The sequence below is a fragment of the Zootoca vivipara genome, chromosome 6 (genome assembly GCF_965207765.1).
Source record: "Zootoca vivipara chromosome 6, rZooViv2.hap1.1, whole genome shotgun sequence".
Classification (NCBI taxonomy): Eukaryota; Metazoa; Chordata; class Lepidosauria; order Squamata; family Lacertidae; genus Zootoca; species Zootoca vivipara.
Window position 1 is genome coordinate 15,679,989 of NC_142589.1, and position 25,601 is coordinate 15,705,589.

A 25,601-nucleotide genomic window follows, 5' to 3' on the forward strand; every position below is an offset into this window, starting at 1 on the left:
TAAATGTGCTTTAAATGTATGATGTGGGTGTGACTGCCATGTAGATGCTACAAAAAAGTTGTGTGCATGATCATTGAATCTACAATAAATTGCTGTGTGGAAGCACCCCAGATGATGAGAAAACACTTATTGCATCAAGAGTTGCAGACATTGGATTTATTTTGTTTTGCCATTATATCCAATAGAGGGCAAAAACAGAGAAAGAGGGCTCTTGGCAAGATGGGGCACAGACACAAAGATAGCATTTTGGCTGCCCAGGAACCCAGTGCTGTTCTCCTGCAGGAAGCAAGCTCCTCTTGTGAATGCTCTGATCTCTCTGCACAGTAGACTCAGGTGTATATGTGTGTAAATAAAACCATATATCTTAAAGACACTACAGTCTCTGCTGTGTCTTATTTTTCCAAAGGAAACACAAACCCTGGTTAACTGCCAAGACCTCTGGAATCTCGCAACCCTCAGCAGAGATTTGGGTGGCCTATAACAATACTTTAGGAGAGGGCTAAGGAAAAATGACCACGGACAATTTTAAAAGGTGCTTCATTAGGTTTCTGTGAGATGAAAGGAACTTCCAAATGGCAAGCAATTAGGAAGATGAAATTGAGGATTAAAAGCACTGTCTAAACAATAACATATAATTAAGGAGTTTTATCATTTTTTGTTCTGGAGAGAGAAAGAGAACATTCTTGCAATGTTGACGGTAAGGTAAAGGGACCCCTGACCGTTAGGTCCAGTCGCCGACGACTCTGGGGTTGCAGCACTCATCTCGCTTTATTGGCCGAGGGAGCCAGCGTACAACTTCTGGGTCATGTGGCCAGCATGACTAAGCCGCTTCTGGCGAACCAGAGCAGTGCACGGAAATGCCATTTACCTTCCCGCTGGAGCGGTACCTATTTATCTGCTTGCACTTTGATGTGCTTTCGAACTGCTAGGTTGGCAGGAGCTGGGACTGAGCAATGGGAGCTCACCCCGTGGCGGGGATTCGAACCGCCAACCTTCTGATCGGCAAGCCCTAGGCTCTGTGGTTTAGACCACAGCACCACCTGCATCCCAAAATATACACCATCGAAGGTTTGCAACTGCCCTGGACTCTTCAGTCAGTTTATAGCGCTTGGTTCTCTTCTCTCTGTGTGTGCTTTTGTTTCCACTACAGATAATACCATAGAGTTGGAAGGGACCCCAAGGGTCATCTAGCCCAACCCCCTGCAATACAGGTATCAAAAGAACCCTGCTGGATCAAGCCAAGGGCCCAGCCGGTCCAGCATCCGGTTCTCACAGTGGCCACTGAGTCGCATCCTCCATCAATCTGACTGGATCCATCAATCCACCCAAGTTGGTGAAGCTTGTGGCATCTTTCCGACTGCTGGACCAGATCAGCAGGGCAGTCACCCGCCGTCACGCAGAGTTCATTATGCTGCTGGCTTCCTACCCAAGCCAGCTTCTCTCTCCACTCAGCCCTTTGTCTATCCAGCTCTGCTCTGCTTGTTCCAGTCACCAACCTGGTATTTTAATCTCACCAATAATGACAGTATGTTATTAGGCAAACCCGTCTTGCAAATAAAAAATAAAAAAATGGTTTCAACACCTCTGCTGACTTGTTTTCTCCCGCATGCAAATAAATCACAGTACATTACAGGAACAGCATTCACTCCTCATCCCGAAGAAAGGATCCAGGTGGTGTGGCTGGTTGTGTCTCGGGATGGATGCAATTCACCAAAGCAGAGAAGAAGCTGGGATTTTGACATTTTCTTCTGCGGGAAACTGTTCTGTGTGTGGAGGGCTTTCTGGAATCTCAGGAAGGAATCAGAGTTGAAGGTAAGTGGGCATTTTTTCATATTTCGGGGAAATAATAGTAATACGAGGCCAGACAAGCCTCTTGCCTAGGGCATCTGTAGTCTAGAGGGCATCCCTAAGCTGTTGTTTTAAATGTATGAGTTGCAAGCCCTTTTCTCCTCATTCCACCCAAGTGCTAATCCCATACATGTGAATGGGCGGCTGATATCCAGGGGTTCTAGGGTTGTCGTGTTTTTCTCTTTTTTAAAAAAAGTGTGCATGTGTGGAAACAGTGCCCCAGGTTCCCCATTGCAAACTCCTTCCTTCTCGTTCCTTCCAAGTTCTCATTCCATCCAAGTGAATGGGTAGCTAAGTACAGATGCTCCAGCTTTATTGGTTTGTTTGCTTGCTTTTTAAAAGTGTGTAGGTGTGGATACAGTCTCCCAACTGTCCCATTGTGGGCCTATTCTTCATTCCATCCAAGTGAATGGGTACCTTTTGCTTTGTTTACTTGTATGGAACAAGGTCAACATGGGGGGGGGGTTAATGATTAAATTTCAGTGCTGCTCTCTTGGGAGAGGAAAGGCAATTTCCTTCCCGAGGATAATTGTTGCTATCCGTCTGTCTCGAGAGACAATGGAGTGTGCCTCCAGGGGTGAAGTCAGAGCACTGATCAGCAGCACTAAAGTGACCTTCCCAGGGTGCAAGCCTGGGCAATGTGTGTGGAGGTCCTGGGCTGCCCAGATGACAAAACCACCCTCTCAGCCTCACTGATGTGGTCCAAAGGAAAGCAGAGCAATAGATTTGGCACCAGCTGGGCTGCAGGAGTTGCCAGAAGGAGGCATACAAGGCACCATTCAACCGTCTTAAGGACTCCACTCCAGATTTGGGTTTCTTCTCCTACAAGGCAGCAGAGGTTTAGGATCAGAGTTTTCCTTCTCCTAGACGGGATACCTCTCCCCCTCACTTCCCTCTACAGCACATGCAGAATCCACCTTCTTGACCACTGGACCCACTATCGGTCTCGTCGGCTCAATCCTCCAGAGCCTATCTTCTCATGCAAGGGAAACCCCGAAGTCGCCAGCTACCTTCGCTTGGTTTAGCCGGCCAGTTGAAGCCATTCCCAGGGTGTGGCCACTGTCGCATACTGGCAGCTTCTGGGAGCCACAGGTGAGAGCTGACTGCAGGGGGGGGGACCAAAGGCAGACAAACTATCCCAGAAGGAACACAGTGTGTCCCCTCCCCTAATACCCCATACCCCCAAGAGAGTAAGGTGCAGAAAAATGCCTTGTTGCCTGAGGCTACCAAATATGGCATGCTGAGGTTGCTCCGATATTGTCGGGAGGGCTTTAAAAATAGCTCAGCAGCTTTGGGGTTTGTCTTAAAAAAGCTGAACAATTTTCGAGTTTTATTTTAAAAAGCTCAATAATTTGGGGGTCTTCCTTTAAAAAAAAGCTCAACAACAACTGCCAAAGTGTCCTGGTTTTTACTTTTTGAAATATGGCAACCCTAATACCGTATCTGTGCCTGATGTAATATAGGCTGCCCATTTCCCCTTTGGGGGTGTTTAGGTGGGTGCCTTATCTTGGGCCCTGTTAGACTCCTACTCCCATCATCCCTGGTCAGCATTATCATTAAATTTATTTCCTGCCCTTCACCTGCAGGTCCCAGGGCAGGCTCCAACAATTAAGAACTAGGTGGGCCCTGAAGACACACCTCTCAGGTGTCAAAAGACAGGGTAAAGAGGTTGTCTTTAGCATTGGCTGAAAGCTGTACAAGGGAAGTGCCAGACAGCGAAGGAATTCCACGGCGTAGGGGCTGGCACGGAGAAGGCCCTCTCCTAGACCGCCAGCACCCAGATTTCCGAGAGTGGTAGAACAACAAGAGGACCCCCTCTTCTGTTCTTAACATCCAGAGGGCCTGTCAGGACAGAGGTACCGGTAGTTGCTCAGATATTTGGAGCCTAAGTCATATAGGGTGTTAAACAACAATGTGAGCACCTTGAATTGGGCCTGGAAATGAACTACAATCAGGGGCGATGAGCTGGAAAACAACATTTGTTGGCACAAGAAGCTGCCTGGTATTGAGTCAGCCCCTTGGTCCATCTAGCTACGTATTGTCTACACGGACTGGCAGCAGCTCCCCAGGGTTTCAGGCAGCTCTACCTGGAGATGCCGGGGATTGATCCTGCGACATTTTGTGTGCAAGGCAGCTGCTCTAACCACTGAGCTATGGCCGCTCCCTGACCTACTGCAGTAACGATCTGCCAGTCAACATTGAGAATGGGTGTGTCCCCAGAATTTCACCATTTTCCAGGAAGGATTCGGGCCCATCCCGGAAATTTTGGTTGCCCAATTAAAAGGGATTAAAGCGCTAAGTCGCCTTCGCACAACCAATCCAGATTTTACAAAAAACCACCACCACAACAAAAAAAGCCTTGACATTTTGCTGCTGGGAAAGTGTTGGGGAAACATAATGAAAAGTGTGGGATGAAGATATGATTAAGGCGTAACGGCCCCGCAAGCAAATCAGGGTGGATGCAAGTTGAATGCTCACTGTTACATATCCACCCTGTAAAGAAATCAAATCAAATCAAATCTTTATTGCATTAGCATACAGCCATAGCAAAATAAAACAATACAAAAATGCCAGAGACAAGCAACAAAACATAATTCAAGGCGATATTGCTGGCGTAAGGTAAAGGTAAAGGGACCCCTGACCATTAGGTCCAGTCGTGACCGACTCTGGAGTTGCGCGCTCATCTCGCATTATTGGCCGAGGGAGCCGGCGTATATCTTCCAGATCATGTGGCCAGCATGACAAAGCCGCTTCTGGCAAACCAGAGCAGCACATGGAAACGCCGTTTACCTTCCCGCTGTAGCGGTTCCTATTTATCTACTTGCATTTTGACGTGCTTTCGAACTGCTAGGTTGGCAGGAGCTGGGACCAAGCAACGGGAGCTCACCCCGTCACAGGGATTCGAACCGCCGACCTTCTGATCAGCAAGCCCTAGGCTCAGTGGTTTAACCACAGCGCCACCTGGGTCCACTATTGCTGGCGTAATAGCATTTAAATTACCCTAAGACAATGATGCAAAGGTTTAGGTGCCAGCGCCAAAAATCTAATATGCGGATATATTTGAAGCATAAAATAGCCCCAAATAGGCTCGACACATTGAGTTAAAAAAATATAAAAGAGAGCATTAAAGCAGGTCCAGGCATAGGACACACTACCCTGTCAGGGTAGCCCTGAGTTTCAGAGCCTGCACTATGAAGATTGCCACCCCACGTGAAATTTGGGGATTTGCGTCCACAGTCTTCCTTAGATGTAATGGTGGATGGGATCAAGAGGAGGAGCTTAGATCTTATTGGCTCATAAATGGGGCAGTAGAAAAAGAAATGTATGAAGTCCTCTATTTCATTCATTGTGCATGGGCATAGATGCTGAGTAATAGGGGTCTTAGAGTAAATCCCCTGCAGGAAGGCCGTGGGTATAGAATGGAAACGGGCCATAGTAAAGGCTCTTCACAAATTGGGCTCCGTCAGTTCTATCAAGTAGTTGGCAAGTGATCTTACCACTTTCACTTTAGGAAGCCACGTAGAGAGGCGGGCTGTGGTGGACCGTGCCCGGTCCATGGCCTCGTCCCTTTTAAGAATCCAGACCCGGATTTTATGTTGGTCCCAGGATGACAGCGTGTCGAATTCTGGGAGGGAGTAGCGTGTAATGATAGTCTCCATGCCCTTGGACCATTGGTTGCTATGGGAACAAGTTAAAAAGGCTTGCCTGGCTAATAGGGAAACTGGGGCATTTATTAGTTTACAATAAAAACTAATAATTCTAATGTGGGCTCTCGCAACAATGGAGGGGAGGCCCAGTTCTGTTCTTAACTGTGCAGCAACCGAGCCCTTGGGGAGACCCAGTATCTTTCGTGCAAAAGAGTTTTGTAGAATCTCCAACCGTTGTAGAATTTTTAAATTCCACCCCCCAAATTTCAACCCCATGCAGTAACATCGGGAGGACTTTGCTGATAAATGCTTTCTAATTGGTGGAACCAGCTGGCCGCCTTTTGCATAGAAGAATTTCTCCAAGGCTTTGATGGTTCTGCGGGCGGCCAGGATGGTCATATTTAGGTGAGCTGACCAGCTAAGCCCGTGCTGAAAGGTGATACCCAAATATTTGAATGCTGGACAATATTCAATGGGGTGGCTCTCAAAATTCCAGAATAACTTCCGAGTTTTCGTGCCAAAAGTAAGAATTTTGGTTTTGGCGAAATTGATTTTGAGGGAGTTGGTGTCACAGTATGTCATGAGCCCTCTGAGCATGTTGTTTAGGCCCTGCTTGGTTAATGAAAGTATCACCATGTCGTCCGCATCGAGTAGTATGGGGATCTTGAGCTGTTGTAAGGAGGGGGCAGATTGGTTTAGGGCCTTCATAGTTGTAACAATGTCATTGATATAGAAATTGAATAGAAAAGGGGCCAAAAGGCAGCCCTGTTTGACCCCTTTATTCAGAGGGAAAGAATCGGAAAGAGCTCCCAGAGGGCCGAATTTTACTCTGGCCGATATGTCATTATGAATTTCCATTAGAAGGAGGAGGAGTTGTCTCTTATCTATGTTGGCGTAACTAAGCTTCTGCCATAGCCTATCTCTGGGAATGGAGTCAAAAGCGGAGGTCAGGTCCACGAAAGCCGCGTGTAATTTGCAGTTGAACCTGTTTAGGTATTTATCAATCAGAGTAAATAGAACAAGACATTGGCCAGATGTGCTGTGACCTTTACGGAAGCCAGCCTGTTCCGGGTGGAATAGCTTTGTTTCTTCTGCCCACTCGATTAATTTCTCTAGCAAGAATCTAGAGTAAACCTTGTATGTTATGTCCAGCAGGCTAATAGGTCGATAGTTGCGCGGATCTTGTGGGTCCCCCTTTTTATGTATTGGAATGACTGTGCTCTGTTTCCAGTTAGGTGGAATTTTAAGAGTAGCATTAATAGTGGTAAAGAGAGATGCTAAAATAGGGGCCCACCACGTCCGGTTCGATAAGAATACCTCAGGTGGTATCATATCCTCCCCCGGGGATTTACCCCCTGATAGCATGCTAATTTCACCATTTTCCAGGAAGGATTCAGGCCCATCCCGGAAATTTTGGTTGCCCAATTAAAAGGGATTAAAGCGCTAAGTCGCCTTCTCACAACCAATCCAGATTTTACAAAACAACAACAAAACAAAAAAAGCCTTGACATTTTGCTGCTGGGAAAGTGTTGGGGAAACATAATGAAAAGTGTGGGATGTAGATATGATTGAGGCGTAACGGCCCCACAAGCAAATCAGGATGGATGCAAGTCGAATGCTCACTGTTACATATCCACCCTGTAAAGAAATCAGAACGCATGCTCGGCAAAGACCAGGCATGGTCTAACTACTGTGTAAGCCTTTGCTCAAGCAAATGAGGACATTTGCTGGTCACCTGGAGGTACCCCAGATAAGTTACAAGTGCAGAAGTCCTTAGTCTCACCATTGGAAAGTTGGAGTTGAAACATTCTCTCGTCAACAAATAGAAGTTACATCCAGATAGGGATGGAAGGGTCTGTCGATTTCGTTTCCCTCGATTTCTCATTTTTCTAACCTTAAATTCAGTTCTGCAGCAATGTGTGTTTCTCTCTCTCTAATAATTCCTCCTAAAAATTCTACAGCCATTAATATGAACTTATCCTAACAAACACTTTTTCAGCCTGCAGTTTTGACTAGCATACAGTTCTCCCACGCATAATTTTCTGCCTTTTAAAAATACTGTAAGGTGGCCTTTTAGATTTCTATTTGTTTTTTTCTTTTATATCTATTTAAGTGCATGTGTTTGCTTACATACTGTTAAGCCGCTTTGAGGTACCTCGGTGAATTAGCAACCAACAAATTTAATAATATTGATACCCTGTCTACTAACCGAAGTTTTCAAAGTGGCTTGCAGTATATTTGCTAAACTGTGGCTCTCCAGAACTTGCAGAACTACAAATCCCACCTTCCCTGGCCATTGGTCAGCTGGCTGGGGCTGGTGGGAGTTGTAGTTCAGCAATGTCCAGAGGGACACAGGCTCCCAACCACAGTTTAACTGCCTGCCTGCATTTAGATGTGATGCTAAACCATGGTTTAGTGCAACCATTTGCCTCTTTGTGTCTCCTGATGTTTTGGAGGTGTATACACAATGCATTTAAAGCACATGACTGCTCCCTCCAAAGAATCCTGGGGGCTGTAATTAGAGAGCTGCAAGTCCCAGCACACTTCACAAACCCTAGTTCCTGGGAATTTTTGCAGGAGCCATGTGTTTTTAAAGTGTGGTGTGCACTTAGGTCTAGAGCAGCCATCAGTCCTAGCTAGCAAGGTAGCTGTATTCCCTGAGTCTTTAAAATAAGGCAGGGCACAAAAGTAAGAAAAAAGGAGAAGGAAAAGGGGGGGACCCTTGGAAGTGCAGAGCTTCAATAAACAGACCTGTAACCTGCGTTTACCCTTGCTGAATTGTTTTGTTACCAATAGATAGTTTTTAAAGCATCAAATGGCATTTCACGCACGATTGCCATTTTTCTGTATCTGAAGGACTGTTACAGGAAAGATGGAGCAAGCTTGTATACTGCAGCTCCAGAGGACAGGGCGGGTTCAAATTACAATAAAGGAAATTCAGAGTGAATGTTCTTGGCGGTAAGAGCCACTCAACAGTGGAGCGGATGACCTGGGAAGGTGATGGGGTCTCCTTCATTGGAGGTTTCTAAACAGAGTTTGGCTGGCTCTCTGTCAGGGATTCTTTAGCTGTGATTGCTGCATTGCAGCAGGGGGTCAGACTAGATGATCCTTGGGATCCTTTCCGACTCTACAATTCTATGATTTATGTGGCTTTCAGCACCAGCATTTTGGCTTTCAGCATCATGAAGTGCTCTGATAAAACGGAAACTATGCTGTTTCCAAGGCGGCAGTTACAGGCAGCTCCCAATTCACGTGTGTCTGATTGGCGTGCAATCACGCACGTGCTCAAGGCACCGAACTCGGAAGTGACCCAGAAACATCACAAAATGTCACTAAAAGGGCAGAACGGGGCCGGGGCGGAACACTTCCCGTGGGCCAGGCCAATGCACATGGTGGTCCGGAACATAACCCCTTTGCAAAACAAGGATTGTCTGTAAAAAGCGTTGAGAATGGACCACTCACAAAAGCTGAAGGAGTGTCTCCACCCCCATCGTTCAGCCAAAACACTGAGGTCCAGATCCGAGGGCCTTCTGAGGGTCCCCTCACTGCGAGTAGTGTGGTTACAGGGAACCTGGCAGAGGGCCTTTTCGGTAGTGGCGCCTGCCCTGTGCAATTCCCTCCCTTTAGATGTCAAGGAAATAAACAACTACGGTATCTGACTTTCAGAAGACATCTGAAGGCAGCCCAGTGTTTAGGGAAGCTTTTAATGTTTGATGTTTAATTGTGTTTTTAATATTCTGTTGGGAGCCGCCCAGAGTGGCTGGGGAAACCCAGCCAGATGGGCGGGGTATAAATAATAAATTATCATCATCATCATCATCATTCAGTGAAGATAAGCAATGCTGTTGTTATCCTCCAGGCCATGTGGTGCAAATGTGTCCAGTGTGTACATCCAGCAGTTCTCCCTCTTTGCAAACCTTGATAGATCTCTGAGCATCTCTTTAGCAATTACTGACTGTGGTTCTAAGAACTGGAATGTCCAGCCACTGGTTGTTCCACTCCTTCAGTCAAGATTGCAGATTTATGGTTTCTAAAACGTGTGCGTAGGTTGGTTGTTGTTTTACCTACATATTCGATGCGACATCCCTGGGGCTGTTCCCCCCCCCCAATGATATAGATCATATTGCAGAGCCTTCAGGTGATGTTCCGTTTGATGTCGTATGTTCTAACCATCCTGCCGCTTTTGAAGATAGTTGTCTCCAGGAGATACAAACACGCAGGTGATGACAGTGTTTGGAATTACAAGGATGAGTGTGGGGATTGCTAATAGATGGCTTAACTACAGCTCTCACTAATAGTTTGCATAGATTTGGATTATGCACGGGAATGAAATAACAGCCAGGTTAAAAGGTCTACCACCTCCAGCATCCTGTTCTCACAGTGGCCAACCAGGTGCCCGTGGGAAACCCAAACACAAGAGCGCTCTCCCCACCCCCTTGGTTTCCAGCAACTGGTATTCAGAAGCATTTACTGCCTCCAACCCTGGGCATAGTCATTATGACTAGTAGCCATCTTTTAGTTGGTGGCTGTCACTGCCTCCTATGCAACTGGTCCATAGTTTGTGTGCTGCGGGAAGAAGTAAGAGTACCACTTCATTCTGCCTTGGAGTCCTGTGTTCAGTTCTGAGCACTGCAGTTTAAGAACGATGTCAACAAGCTGGAACATGCGCAGAGGAGGGTGACCAAGATGATCGAGGGCTTGGAAACTAAGCCATATGGTTGAGGGAATTCGGTATGTTTAGCCTGGTAAAGAGGAGACTGGGGAGATATGATAGCCATCTTCAAATATCTCAAGGGCTGTCACATGGAAGAGGGAACCAGCTTGTTTCCTTCTGCTTTGGAGGGTAGGACTCGAACCCATGGCTTCGAGTTACAAGAAAGGAGATTCCCGATTAAACATCAGGAAGAACTTTCTGCTAGTAAGAGCTGTTCAACAGTGGAACAGTCTCCCTCGGGAGGTTGTGGACTCTCCTTCCTTTGAGGTTTCAAAGCAGAGGTTGAATGAGCACCTGTCATGTATGATTTAGTCTTGCATTGCAGCATGTTGGACTAGATGGCGCTTGGGGTCCCTTCCAATTTTATGTTTCTATGATTCTAAGTACTACACAAATACACACACACTAGGGTCTGGGCTCCTGTTTGCTCCGCTCACCAACACCTCACGCCATTCCCTTCCCACCCCATGCAACTGCTAAGCGCGCGTTTCACCTCCCGAACCCCATTTTTTCATGCAAATCCAAGATTCTGATGGGACACTACAAATCCTCCAATGGGAGCTGTGCTTTGACTTCATGCAAATCCAGGTTTGTGATGCGACACTACTAATCCTCCAATGGAGGCTGCGTGATGACTGCCTTCCATTCTATGCATATAGGAAGATATAGTACCATCCACATTCCTTCCACAATACTACGTTTCAGGGATGCGGAACTTCAAGAATGGCCTACCAGACACGGTTGGTGAACAGGTCTCACGGGAACATCACCCTGTGGGGTCAGACCAAAGGCCTGTGTCGTCCTAACTCAGCAGTAGCCGAGGAGATGCCTCTGGGAAGCCCACAAGCAGGTTGCAGAAGAAGTATCCAAGAGCCAAAACAAACAAAAGCAAATCTTGCACATCCTGCACTCAACTGCTTGACTTGATCAACCTCATTTATCTTCCTTGTGAAGTCGGTGGAGACATTCAGGAAGGGCTTTGCCATCCTGCCGACCTTCCGGGTGTCTCATTATGAGTGTCATTGCTAGCATTCACCTCCTTCATTGGCTGCGTACTGAGTGCCAAAACTCAACCCCACCCATCCATTGCCCACGAGCAAGGAATGACAGGGTGCCAGTGGTGGGGATGGGGAGGAGGGCACTTCCTGAATGCTTTCAGAAGAATTGGTTTTATCCGCCTGTCTCTTTAAGACTCGCCAACATACTGGTGAGGGCACATGGCTGGCAACATGTGGCAGCCTTGTTAAAACATCTCCAATGGCTGCCCATCAACTACTAGATCAAGGGAAGTAATAGTACCACTGTATTCCGCTCTGAATCCCAAGCCGGAATTAAGATTGCCGGAAGAAATATCAACAACCTCAGATATGCAGATGACACAACCTTGATTGCAGAAAGCGAGGAGGAATTAAAGAACCTTTTAAAGAGGGTGAAAGAGGAAAGCGCAAAATATGGTCTGAAGCTCAACATCAAAAAAACCAAGATCATGGCCACTGGTCCCATCACCTCCTGGCAAATAGAAGGGGAAGAAATGGAGGCAGTGAGAGATTTTACTTTCTTGGGCTCCTTGATCACTGCAGATGGTGACAGCAGTCACGAAATTAAAAGACGCCTGCTTCTTGGGAGAAAAGCAATGACAAACCTAGACAGCATCTTAAAAAGCAGAGACATCACTTTGCCGACAAAGGTCCGTATAGTTAAAGCTATGGTTTTCCCAGTAGTGATGTATGGAAGTGAGAGCTGGACCATAAAGAAGGCTGATCGTCGAAGAATTGATGCTTTTGAATTATGGTGCTGGAGGAGACTCTTGAGAGTCCCATGGACTGCTAGAAGATCAAACCTATCCATTCTTAAGGAAATCAGCCCTGAATGCTCACTGGAAGGACAGATCGTGAAGCTGAGGCTCCAATACTTTGGCCACCTCATGAGAAGAGAAGAATCCTTGGAAAAGACCCTGATGTTGGGAAAGATGGAGGGCACTAGGAGAAGGGGACGACAGAGGACGAGATGGTTGGACAGTGTTCTCGAAGCTACGAACATGAGTTTGACCAAACTGCGGGAGGCAGTGCAAGACAGGAGTGCCTGGCGTGCTATGGTCCATGGGGTCACGAAGAGTCGGACACGACTAAACGACTAAACAACAACATTCCGCTCTGGTCAGACCTCACCTGGAGTACTGTGTCCAGTTCTGGGCACCACAGTTCAAGAAGGATACTGACAAGCTGGAACATGTCCAGAGGAGGGCAACCAAAATGGTCAAAGGCCTGGAAATGATGCCTTATGAGGAACTGCTTAGGGAGCTGGGTATGTTTAGCCTGGAGAAGAGAAGGTTAAGGGGTGATATGATAGCCATGTTCAAATATATAAAAGGATGTCATATAGAAGAGGGTGAAAGGCTGTTTTCTGCTGTTCCAGAGAAGCGGACACGGACTACCTGATGGTTGTAAGTTGCCCATGACTCACTTCCAATAAAGGACACTTGGTAGACCTTCATTTTGGTATTGGTATTCTCTTCAGCTTTTGGAGAGATGAGCGCCATTGCCCTAGCTGCCTTGCCAATACACTTTTGCAGCTCAGCATCGATGGAGAGGCTGTTGGTTATGAATTATGATGGAACCCAGGTAGACAAAACTGTCTGCCACCTCAAGTGTAAACAGGAGGAGGAAAACAGAAGAAAATAGCACGGCATTTTGCTGAAAGTTCCATTTTATTTCATTCATTTCTGTTATGTGCACCAGTTTGCTTCCAACACAGAGCAAACAGAAGTCTCCTTACTTTCCTCTCCCTGTGCACCCCCAAAATTTGCTCTGGAGGAGTCCCCTAACAATCTCTTGAATAGATTTTGAGAATGCACAGGGGGGTGGGGGTAAATACTGACCTAGATGGACCAATGTGCAGTGGTGCCTCGCAAGACGAATTTAATTCGTTCCGCGAGTCAATTCGTTTTGCGAAAAATTCATCTTGCGAATCGTGGTTTCCCATAGGAATGCATTGAAATTTCTTTTTTTGCCCATAGGAACGCATTAATTAAATTTCAACGCATTCCTATGGGAAACTGCGATTCGCAAGACTAATTTTTCACAAAACGAATTCGTCTTGCGCGTCACCATCAGATCGCAAGACGCATTCGTCTTGCAGGGCATTCGTCTTGCGAGGTACCACTGTGTTTGATTTGACTGGCAGCAGTGTCATCTGTGCCTTTCCCTCCACACAAAACCCCCTCTTGTGATGCTTCTTGTTTAGGTAGAGTAAACAAGGAGAATATTTTCCGCCCATTGGGCCATTTTGACCCCACCTTCAGCCCATGCCTTACTATACTGCTGGGATTCACCAATCCAAACGATCTGGCCAGATGACAGGGCAAAACAATTCCCTGCTGCGTTGCCAACTTGAGATGCAGAGGCCATGTGTCACTTCCAGTCTCGTGCACTTGCGCAATCCCTGGCTGCTGCTTTTTCATGCGCGTGTCTTGGAGAACCTGCTGTTTCATCATCCGGGCCCAGAACTGGCTCTCTTCTTTGCAGGAAGAACTCAGCTCACCAAGGACAGTTGCAGGAGGAAAAGGCGAGGTGGCTCAGTTGGGCAATGCAGTGCCTGAAAGGTGCAAGACAGTACCTGAGGTGGCCTTTGGGATTGTGTTGTCACTGGAAGGCAGAAAGTTGCTGCAAGGCATGGAAGACCTCTCTAGATTTCGGCCACGTGTTTCCCCTTGGGGGCTCTTTGTCCACAAACGTTGACGTTTGAAGCTGCTGCTGCTCAAATCTTCAAGCTCTTCCAAAGAGCATCAGTTTTTAGGTTCCTGGCTATTTATCTGGGTCAAAGCCATAATCCAATTGACTGTCATGAGTCATTTCTGATTTCCCCCTTTTTGAGCCTGAACTTTCTGCCCACTTCTTTTTCCATTCGCACACAGGGGAGAATACCTTCTTTGGCCAATGAGGAAATAAATATGTTTATGAGAGCAGAGAACCAAGGCTTGATAGGCAGAAGTCTTGCAGTAATTTGGCATACATAAAACACACACATACGGTACCCCTTCCTGAACTATCTGTAATGTTTCCTTTCCTTAAGAAAGGAAAGATCTGAAATCCAGTTGCTAGAAATTCCAAGAGGGGATATAGCGTCCTTGTGCTTGAATCCAGCTTGCGTGCTTCCCACAGGCCTCTGGTTGGCCACTGTGAGAAGAGGGTGCTGGGCTAGGTGGGTCGCTTGGCCTGATCCTGCAGGGCTCTCAGTACGTTTTTATGGGTACAGCCCAGGGCACTGGTAAAGATAAAATATCTTGGGCAACCATCCTGTCTTTCAGAGCTGAGCTAGTTCAGTTCTAAGGTTGCCACCTTTCGTGTATAATACAGGGTTGTCCCGTATTTCAATGTAAAATGCTACATCTTGTATTGATACGGTTTTGTCCTGTATTTCAGGTCCTCTCTCTCTGTGTGTGTGCGCGCGCCAAGTTAGGTATCCTCTCCAAATGCATGTGTTTGAAAGGGTGTGTGAAAGGCCACATATTTAAGCTCTGGGTAGCCAAGCACAGACTGATATACAAGTGTGTGTGTGTGTGTGTGTGTGTGTGTGTGTGTGTGTGTGTGTGCACGTGTGTGACAAATTCCAGAGGGGACATCCTGTTAGGTTGCAATAGATTGCAATGGATTGCTTTGAAGTCACGTAAGAACCATATAAAAAGAACAACAACCATCCACTCCTCCTCCCTGTCCTGTATTTTGCCAGAGCAAAGGTGGCAACCCTATTCAGTTCCTCCAGTGTCCTTTGCAGTCTTTTATGTAGAATGTAACATACATAAATTTGCATAAACTGGGAGCATCATGTGCAAAGAGCAGCTGTGGAATCGGAAAGCATTACCCGATTTGGGTTGCAAATCTGGAGAAACTCTTTCAAGGGAGGGGCAGCGGGTTTAATGGCAGCATGTAAATTTCACTAGCACCAAAAAAAAAAAAAAAAGCTCACTTTCTGGACTTTCTGCAAAGTTGGGTGTAAAGCTTGTCAGTTTCACTGCTGCTCTAACGTGGCCTTTGTACCGACATCCTTGAGTTTGTGCAAGATCTGACACATCCCGCAGGTTCCATGCCGTCCTTGTAACCCAGCCTGTAACTCAGCCTAAGCAAATGCAACTAAAGCAGCCACTTATGACTTCCCTGTTTACCCCTAACATCTCTTCCCTCCCATGCTTCTGGAGGAAGAGCTGTAGCTCACAAGTAGAGCATCTGCTTTGCATGCACAAGGTCCCAGGTTCAATCCTTAGCTTAGCTGATTCCTTACATTCCACCTCAATCGCTGAGACCCGTGCCCTGGAGGCTCAGTCACCCTTCACTAGGGAGCCTTTAGTGTGGCAGTCCATGCCCTCTGGAACTCCCTACCACTGGAGGTTTGGCAGGAATCATCCCTCCTTCCAGTCATCTTTTGAAAACTGCATTGCTCGGACAGGTCTTTGCAATGTGAATTTCTCACCAGTATTTACTGATGTTTGTGGATGCTTTTGATTTGCTTCATGGTTTCAGCCTGGAGCAATTTTTTTAAAAAAAATTCTTCCAGTAGCACCTTAGAGACCAACTAAGTTTGTTATTAGTATGAGCTTTCATGTGCATGCACACTTCTTCAGATACACATACACACAAAAGCTCAAACCAATGACAAACTTAGTTGGTCTCTAAGGTGCTACTGGAAGGAATTTTTTTATTTTGTTTCGACTACGGCAGACCTGTAACTACCTACCTGTAACTAGTCTGGGGCAGTGTCTGTAGCGAGCATGCAAATGGGCAGGCTCTGTAGAACCGAACCAAGCCCATGTCAGGTCAATAAGTCATTTCTCCCAGCCCCAGTTTCTCATATGCAGAGTGTCTGAGGACTGGGACATTCGCAGGGAAACCAAAATGCTTGTTTACAAAGCTATTGTGCTACCAACCTCACTGTATGCTTGCGAAATGTGGACCACTTATAAATGCCACCTCCAACTCCTCGAAAGATTCCATCAACGGTGTCACTGAAAATATTTACACATCACCTGGGAAGACAGATGAACTAATGCCAGTGTACTGAAAGAAGCAAAGATCACCGGTGTTGAAGCAATGATTCTTCAACATCCACTTCATTGGACTGGTCATGTTGTTTGGATGCCTGATTATCGTCTTCCAAAGCAACTACTCTATTCTGAACTTTAAATGGTAAGCGTAATGCTGGTGGTGAACAAAAGAGGTTCAAAGACTCTCTCAAGGCAAATCTTTAAAAATATAGTATAAACACCGAAAACTGAGAAACACTGGCCTGTGAGCACTCCAATTGGAGAACAGACTTTACCAAAGGTGCCGTGGACTTGGAACGCTCGAACTCAGGACGAAAGGGAGAAATGAGCTAAGAAGAAGCCACATTTTGCGAACCCTCACCATGATCAACTCCCGCCTGGAAACCTATGTCCCCATTATGGAAGGACATGTGGATCCAGAATTGGCCTCCACAGCCACTTACAGAATCACATTTAAAACCGTTTTTATGGAAGACAATATTACTTGGGTATGAGTGATGACCAAAGAATAAGATTCTAGCAGAGGCTGCTAATCAATTAACAAGGCAGTCAAAATGGGTTCGCCAAGAAACAAGGAGAGGTGTTGTCCTGCATGGGGGCACCCGAAGGTTTTGCAAAAACAGGTCAAGCAAGGACGATAAAAATATATAATACTTTTCAAAATACTGTATATAAATCCACACTTTAAACAGTAGATGGCAGAGCAGCATAAAACTACGGAGATGAACGTCATAATTAAAATGCCCGGGACAATTAAAAAGGGCTTTGTCTGGCACTGAAATGATGCCAGAGTGAGTGCCAGGGGAGCTTTTCTCAGGATGGTTGTCCACAGACAAGGTTGTCCAGAAGACCTTGTCCTTGACATCCACTGGAATCCCAGACTCAAAGGATTAGAGCAGGGTTTCCCAAACATTGGTCTCCAGCTGTTTTAAGACTACAGTTCCCATCATCCCTGACTACTGCTTTTGCTAGCCAGGGATGATGGGAGTTGTAGTCCAAAAACAACTGGAGACCAAATTTTGGGCAACACTGGATTAGAGAGATGGAAGGGGCTTTGAAGCTCATCCGCCCCAGATGTCCTGGTCCTCACTGCCAGATGAATAATTTGAACTCCTGTTTCTGTTTCTGCTCGCCTCCTAGCTCGCCAGCCCCCTCCTCGGGTTTCAACATTTATTGGGGGGGGAGCAGTTCCACTTCCCCCAACTTGCTGGACCCATTTCACAGAAGGTAAACTGGTGAGGCTAATAGATAAGTAACTTGACCATAAGTAACATACTGAGGTAGGGATGGATGGATCTGTCAATTTCAATTTGTCATTTCCCCAAACTCTAGCTTGTTCCTCCATATTTCAACACCAGCCTGCAAATCATTTTTAATTATTTTATTTGCATTGCAAAATTCAGAGAAGTGCAGATTTCAGAGGATGGCTGTGTTTTGATTCATGTATTGCTTCGGAAAACAGCTTTTTAAAAAATGTGTATTTAGGCAAAATTGCGTACAAATGTATATTAGAATAAATTTGCACTAAAATGAATTTTCGCTTCCTTTTTTTAATGAACTCAAATGAATGTTCTTCTTGTTGTTATTACTTGTAAACTAATATGGAAATGTGAAGAACTGAAGTTAGGAATGGTAAAAAGAGAAATGGAGAGACACCCAAGTTGAAAAATAATAATCCATCCCTAGTTTTAAGACACCTTGGAAGAATTTGTATCCCAATCGATGGGATATAATTCATTGAAAAAATAAATTATAAAGTTCAGTAGGCTTTTCCAGGGTGTGGTGTGGCAAACATCCACTTTGCTAGAGGCACAGGCTATAAGGAATTGCTTTAGAGTCCCTTCTTGGATAGAGAAAGTGGCAATAGCTACGTAAGAGGTGGCTAAACAGATGGCTCAATCGTGCTTGCCTGTCACTCTGATCTACTTCTATCACATTCACCACCAATCACATGCTCTTCCTTGTTGATCCATAGGTAACCAAAGTCATCCATGTCCGTGATGTTTCAGAAGCGTCATTGCAAACATGAGTAAAGCATTGTTCAATCAGACCAGCATGCCCTATCAATAACATTTGGAGTGTAAAGGTGGAAGGGACCCCATGGGGCATCTAGCCCAACCCCCCAACAATGCAGGAATCAATGGCTACTACCCACAATGGCTATGTTCTGCCTCCCCTGTTGGGAGACAGTATGCTTCCACACGCCAGTTGCTGGCAAGCCACCGTGAGAACAGGATCTTGGCTTGACCCAGCAGGTTCTACTTACTTTCTCACGGAAATTCAAGCAGATTTGCATAGCCTTAATCTGCACCCATTGCACTGTGATAGGGACAATGAGCTGTGAAGGGCATGAGGTCATGACTTCAGGCAGGTTCTGCTCAACATTAGGTGATAATAATAATAATAATAATAATAATAATAATAATAATATAGCTTTCAGCAGGCATTAGTTGCTATGTCAAACCAAAGCTTGCAACAATGAGATCTAGAAACTTGAGCATTTTTTTTAAAAAAAAAACACCCCACAGGCTCTCATTTCTGGTAGTCTTGTCTATTACATGTGGTTTATTTATGGCTGCCCAGCTAGAGTGCTTTAGGGCAGGGGTCAGCAAACTTTTTCAGCAGGGGGCCAGTCCACTGTCCCTCAGACCTTGTGGGGGGCCAGACTATATTTTGAAAAAAATATATAAACAAATTCCTATGCCCCACAAATAACCCAGAGATGCATTTTAAATAAAAGGACACATTCTACGAAGGTAAAAACATGCTGATTCCCGGACCGTCCGCGGGCCAGATTGAGAAGGCGATTGGGCCGCATCTGGCCCCCGGGCCTTAGTTTGGGGACCCCTGCTTTAGGGTGTCGAAACATCCTATGTTAAAGATGTTCAAAGTGAGTCCCTGAGGCAATTCCCAGGCGGCTTTAACAATCAATTCCTATTCCCTAGGAACTCTGGGAACTGTAGCTCTGTGAAGGAAATAGAGTCTCCCAAGAACTCTCAGCACACTTAACAAACTACACTTCCCATGATACGTTAACATGTTGTTACAAAAGTTGGGAGCCACCCTCAATCTCTGTCAAGATTCCAAGGGATGCTCCTTTGGAGAACTGAAGACATGGCGGAGACTGTCATGGCTTTAAGATAGAGTGGTACCTCGGTTTACAAACTTAATCCGTTCCAGAAGTCCGTTCTTAAACCAAAATCGTTCTTAAACCGAGGCACGCTTTCCCTAATGAGGCCTCCCGCCGCTGGTGCCCTTCCACCGTTCGGCTTCCGTTCTTAGACCGAGGTAAAGTTCTCAAACCAAGACACTATTCCCGGTTTTGCGGAGTTTGTAAACCAAATCGTTCTTAAGCCGGACTGTTCTTAAACCGAGGTACCACTGTATATGGTTTCTTCACATTATTTAGTCTGCATGGAGGGAGTCCAGATCTTACAGCATGGTCATCTCAAGAGGGACTTGTTCCCCACAGCAGTACATCCCTGGAGTCCGACATCTCTCCCTCCTGCCTTCAACCAGCCTGCCTAAGATGGATCTGTGCTTTTCTCAGCTATTGCAAAGGCCCCCCGAATCTTCCTGTGACATCATGCCCTGTTACTCTGGTCAGCCTTCCAAATCTCAGTCTCTGTTCATGCCTCTGGGCAGGTGGAGAAGAACCTTCTCTTGCATTGCTAATGGCCCTGTCTTCTTTCCCAGTGGCCCTAGGGGATGAACTGGAATGGAACCAGTTTCTTTTTGGAAGAGGTGGACTTGAATTGCAATTAATTCCTTTTTTAAAACAAGCTTTCCAAGTGCTTTCCAAATGCCCATTAATGACCTTTCTTTAATTAGCAATTCTCAGAACAACTCTGAGAACTTAAGAACCCTGCAATTATCCAAACAATATTTACAAAATAAAAATAAAAAAATTGCATGTTAGAAGGGGAACTGTTTGTAAAAATGAATATATTTGTGGAAACAGCATACAAAAAAATGCAATCTATTAGCAGAAACAGCTTGCAAAAACGTAGCTGTCCATCAAAATTTATTTAGTCGGAGTTTGCACTAAAATGCTAGAAGGTTTTCACAAGGATTTCCTTTGAAAAACAACATTAATTGCAAATTGCTGCTGGAATGCAGAGAACTAAATTTAAGACTGGGGAAATGAAAAGCTCATGGAACCAGAACCGAAATAGACAGAAACCATTCCATCCTTCCTTGAAACCCCCAAGTTTAAAAATGGGGAAGGGGGCTGGGTGGTAAGGTTAGTAAACTGGGGGTGGGGGGTGGGCAGCAGGTAAAGATGGGAGAGCGGTGGATAGGCGGTGAAAAAGTGGGAGTGGGATGAGGAGTAAAAATGGGTTATTTTTTGACTGATTAAGGTGGTCCGAACTGGAATGACTTATGGAGCTGGCTGATGCATCTGGGAGACCCGGAGTCCAGGGGAAGGGGGGGGGTAGAATTAGATATAAGTGGTTAAAGGCTATTATGATAGAAGAAATAATATTTGAATGTATTTTTAAAAATTGGGGGTAGAAATTTTGAGGCTAAGAGAAGAAACAGAGATGGGTGGGAAAATAAATTTAGATTTGGATTAATTAATGAATTTATAGGTTGGGGAGAGTTGATGTTCTGTTTTAGATTAGAATTGGTTGTGAGATAATGGAAAAAATGTGATAAAATGATTTAAGGTGATAAAGGAAAATTGCTTAATTTAGATTTAAAATTGGAGTGGGGGGAATCGAGGAAGTCCACAATGTTAATTCAATGTAAGAATTGATATGTTTTTTAAAAATGTTTTGTGTTTTGGTTTTTGCCAAATTTTGTATTTTGAATTGTTTGAAAATTAATAAATATTACTGGGGGGGGGGGGACAAAAACGGGGAAGGGGAAGATTGCAGCAGAGTGTTTTCAGGAAGCATCCAGAGACTCAGTGAGAGCCCTCTGCTAGATAGAGCCAGCTGAGTTCTTGGAAGCCATTTGGAGATAATGGCTTGCTATTGTCTACAAGGGTGAGGCCAAGCAGGTATAAACAACATGTGATACAGAGGAATAGTGAGCAAGTCTGGATGCAATGTGTGCAAGAGAATTCTCTGGAAATTCCCCCCAGCAAGTTGCTGCTTGAAACCAGGAAGGAGCTTGCAACTGCAAATTAGCCAAGGGATCTGATCAACAAAATATCCACCTGAATAGGTGTTTGAGATGAAAGGCTGCCAGCTGAGGGCAGATCAGAAGCTAAGTCATTCTAAGCTCTCGCCATCATTAGGTCTTCCTCTTTGTAATAGAATCATAAGCTACAAACAAGGGGCTGGGTTTGCGGTTCGAGGACCCGCCCCCCACGATAAATAAAGACACAGTGACACATGGTATTAGAGTTAATTAGGCATTGGACTCACTAGCAAGCGTTGACTCCACCCCGCTCAGCGGGGGGGGGGGTCATATCAGGTTAACACCCCGAGGAAGGAGCCTGTTGATGCAAATACAACTGAAAGCTCCCCCTGGTGTCACTGGGGGTCGTGCCATGGCCCTAGCCACCAGCAGGGCGTAGGACGGGATCCACGACCGCCGGATCCCTTAAGGGGATACCCCTATAAGAGGAGGGTTGGATGATGGCCACAACCAGTCCTCGAACACACCAGACAACTCCATATTCCAGTGCCTACCGCCAAATACCGAAGAAGTTGTGACGAATTGCTATGAGGTAGGCGAAAAAACCAAGAGGCCGGTGCCAATTAGCCAATTGGATAAAAAAACTCCTACCAGGCCCCTTGGGCAACCAAAGGCGACCAACCGAAGTCCATAGCAAGGTCAAAGCGAGCACCCTAAGGGAAGACCTAAAGGGAGGGTGGGCGGGGAGATCTGACGAGGAGCAGCGCAAAAGGGACAAGCTGGGGTCTGCCGCGCTCTTTTAAAACAGGTAGCCCTGCCCACAGCTGGCCCTATTGGCCAGCCAGGGCCCTGAGCACGGCAGGTAAAGGTGGAGCAGGGGGTCGAACACGCCCCCCTGCTCGGAGCGTAGAGAGGGTCCCGCCCGCAAATTCCCCCTTCTCTGAAGAGGAGGGATCATCTCAGAAAGTAAGATTCGACCCCTGAAAAGGAGGGATGGATCTCAGTTACAGGGCAATCCTACCTAAAGTGGAGGAGGAGGTGGATGGGTGTGGGAGAGAGAGAGAGAGGGATGGGGAAAGAAAAGAATATATGAGGAAGAAAAAGGGGAAGAAGTGGGACAAGGAGAAGAAATGGAAGAAGAAAGGGGAGGAGGGGAAGGAAGGAAGAGGAGGATAGAGTATATGCTTTCTATGCAAAAAGTCCTTGGTCCAACCGCTGACCAATCCAGGTAGGAGTGGTAGAGCGAGCTGCTCAAAACTCTAGAAAATCAACACCAGTCAGGCACCCCCAAACTGCGGCTCTCCAGATGTTTTGGCCAACAACTCCCATGATCCCTAGCTAAGAGGACCAGTGGTCAGGGATGATGGGAATTGTAGTTCAAAACATCTGGAGGGCCAAAGTTTGGGGGTGCCTGGTGTAGACAATACTGAGCTAGATGGAGCAGTGGTCTGACTTTCAGTATGAGGCAGCTTCCTGTGCTCCTACTGTTGTAATATACAGATACCGACTTACAGTTGCGTGCATGGAAGAGTTAACTAGAGCCCAGAGCTCAGGTTGCAGGTGGGTGTGGCTTAGCAGGCTCTCAGTAGCTTCTGCTCCCCCACCCACCAGTCTCAGTCTTTTTTCCTTCGTTCTTCATGGAACAGGCAAGAAGCCACATGGCCATGGCTCCCTGCAATTGAGCTGAATCGCTCCAAAAGGGAGATTTCACAGAGTGTATCTCTGCTAACCCAAAGATTGCACAATCCTTTTTGTAAGGAAACAAAGTTATTTAATTTTTAAATTATTTGGAACCTTTTTCATCTTCATTTTACTGCCAATGGATGAAAACTGTGTCTGTGATTTATTCTAGTCTGTGGAGAACTTTTGTTTAAAGGTGGATGAGGGCAGATGCAAATATAACCAAGTTTAAATATGCTTGGAACAATCACCATTATGCTAACTCTGCTACAAGAGAGTAAGAATCTCTCTTCCAAACCTCTCTCTCCAACAGCTATGCCACAAGAGAAATGCCATTGCTCCATGGTTAGAGCACCTGCTTTGCAAACAGAAGGTCCCAGGTTCGATCCCTGGCATCTCCAGGTAGGACTGGGAATGTCCCCTGTCTGAAGCCCTGAAGAACTACTGCCGTTTTCAGGCACACCTAAAGGATATGTATTCGATAGGGTGGTCCCCCAGACCAGGAGCAGACTTTGGGTAGAGCCTGGAAGCATCCTCCTGGCTGCCATTTCCCATCCCTTATTAATTTACGTCATTTCTACCCCAGCTTTCTTCCCACATCCTTTTATCATCACAACAACCTTGTGAGGTAGATTAGGCCGAGAGCTTGTGGCTGGCCCAAGGCCAGGCAGAGAACTTCATGGCTGAATGAGGGATTTGAACCCAGGTCTCCCAGATCCTGGTCCAACCCTCTACACCCCATTTCTTTAACTTGTCTTAGTGGGGCAGAGTGTAGAGTGGCCAGAAAGAAACAAAGGCTGAGCTCTGTCCTGTGGGTTGTTGTCATGTAAAGACACACCAGCTACAGTTGCTTGTTAGGCAACTGTTGAAGACCCAGGAGCCCTGCTTGTATTTTTGCATCTGACCAACCTTTTGGGGTAGGTGAGAGACCCTTTCACCCGAGGCGCCACCAACCCTTTGGCTCTGAACATTCTTGCAGGTGCATTTTGAGAACATAAAGGCTCTCCTGGTCCAGCCAGCATCCTGTTCTCACAGTGGCCAACCAGATGCGGGACCTCACTCCCACAGGAAGCAGTGGTGTCCACCTACGAAGATGGGTTTAAAAGAGGATGGGACAGATTCACGGAGGAGAGGGCTATCGATGGATACTAGCCACAATGGTTGTGCTCTGCTTCTACTGTTTGAGGCAGCAATGCTTCTGAATGCCAGTGGCTGAAAACCAAAGGAAGGGAGAGGTTTTTTTGTGCTCAAATCCTGCTTGTGGGCTTCCCACAGGTATCTAGTTGGCCGCTGTGAGAACAGGATGCTGTACTGAACAGGATGCTCTGCTCCTCAAGTATTTATGCTCCAGTGGGAAGCCTGTAAGGAGGACTCAAGTGCAACAGCAACTATCCCCATCTGCGTACTGCCTGCGGGAATAGAGACACAGCCTAGGCACCATAGCTAGGAGCGTTTAATAGCCTTATCCTTCGTGAATTTGGCTGGTCCTCTTTTAAAGCCAGCCAAGTTAGCAGCCATCACCAACAGAAAGGTGGCCATGAGCTACCCAACGGCAGAGATGAAAGGAGGCGTTGGTGAAGCACCGTTTCTGTTGCGCTGCAGTTCGCCTTATGCATGTCTACGTTATTCATGTCACTGCCGGCTGTTGCAGAATCATGTAATTTACACAATTAATTGTACAGACTGTGTGCATTATATCAGTTACGCTGTCTAGGGTGGGCCAGGGAAATAATCAATTACGTGTCGCCCGCAGACTGAAAGCAACAACAATAGCGAATACCGATCATATTTGCTGGGTTGATTTCCATTTTGCATGTGGGCCAAATAAACAAAGGTCAACAAAGGTTAGGGAGGTCAAAATCACCTGACCTCCCTAACCTCTTATAGGATCAAATTCTGTGGTTTAACTGTGTGAAGAAGTACTTTAGAGTCCTTTTGGGGGGGAGGGGGTGAAAGGTAGGGGTAGAGATGGTCCAAAATGAAATAGGTGTTTCCTGCATTGCCGGGGGGGGGGGCTGGATGAGCCTTGGGGGTCCCTTCCAACAATTCATCAGTTCTAAGCAAACAGGCCAAAGGCAATGTGGCACCAGAGCAATGACAAAGTAAGTATGTAGAAACTAGCTTAGTATAATGGGGAAATGTACATTTATTGATTCACCCGCTCTTCCCTCTGGCCTCACCCACATGTGGCCCCCCAGAAGGTTTCCAGAAGGGAATGTGGCCCTTGGGCAGAAAAATGTTCCACCACCTCTCATGGATCACTGGTCTATGGCTTAACCCAGGGGGAGCCCGGGGCTCACCGGTGGCAGGGGTGGGCTTCGGGGGGGAAGGGGGGAGGAGATAGGCCCGGCTATAAAATGAAACGCCTTCGACCGTCCAGCCTGCATGGGACTCTCTCGTGGCAGGAGGGGGCTTGTGGGGGCGGGATGGAAGAGGGCGAGAGAATATGAAATGTATGTCTTGTTTTATTTTATAAAATTAATAAAAATTATTATAAAAAAAAACCCAGGGGGAGCCAACATGCTTCCCCCCCCCCCAGATGTTGCTGACCTATACTTCCAGCCATCCGTGACCACTGGCACTGTTT

The 25,601-nt window shown here is 46.3% G+C and overlaps 1 protein-coding gene across 1 annotated transcript in view; it reads left to right on the forward strand.

The window, feature by feature from the left end:
* The first annotated feature begins 1,639 nt into the window (after positions 1–1,639).
* Positions 1,640–25,601, forward strand: part of SCNN1D (sodium channel epithelial 1 subunit delta) — a 64,336-nt gene continuing 40,374 nt past the window's right edge. Inside the window, exon 1 of the mRNA XM_035120046.3 lies at positions 1,640–1,812. The gene's annotated coding sequence lies outside the window, so the exon portion shown is untranslated. The remainder of the gene's footprint in view (positions 1,813–25,601) is intronic.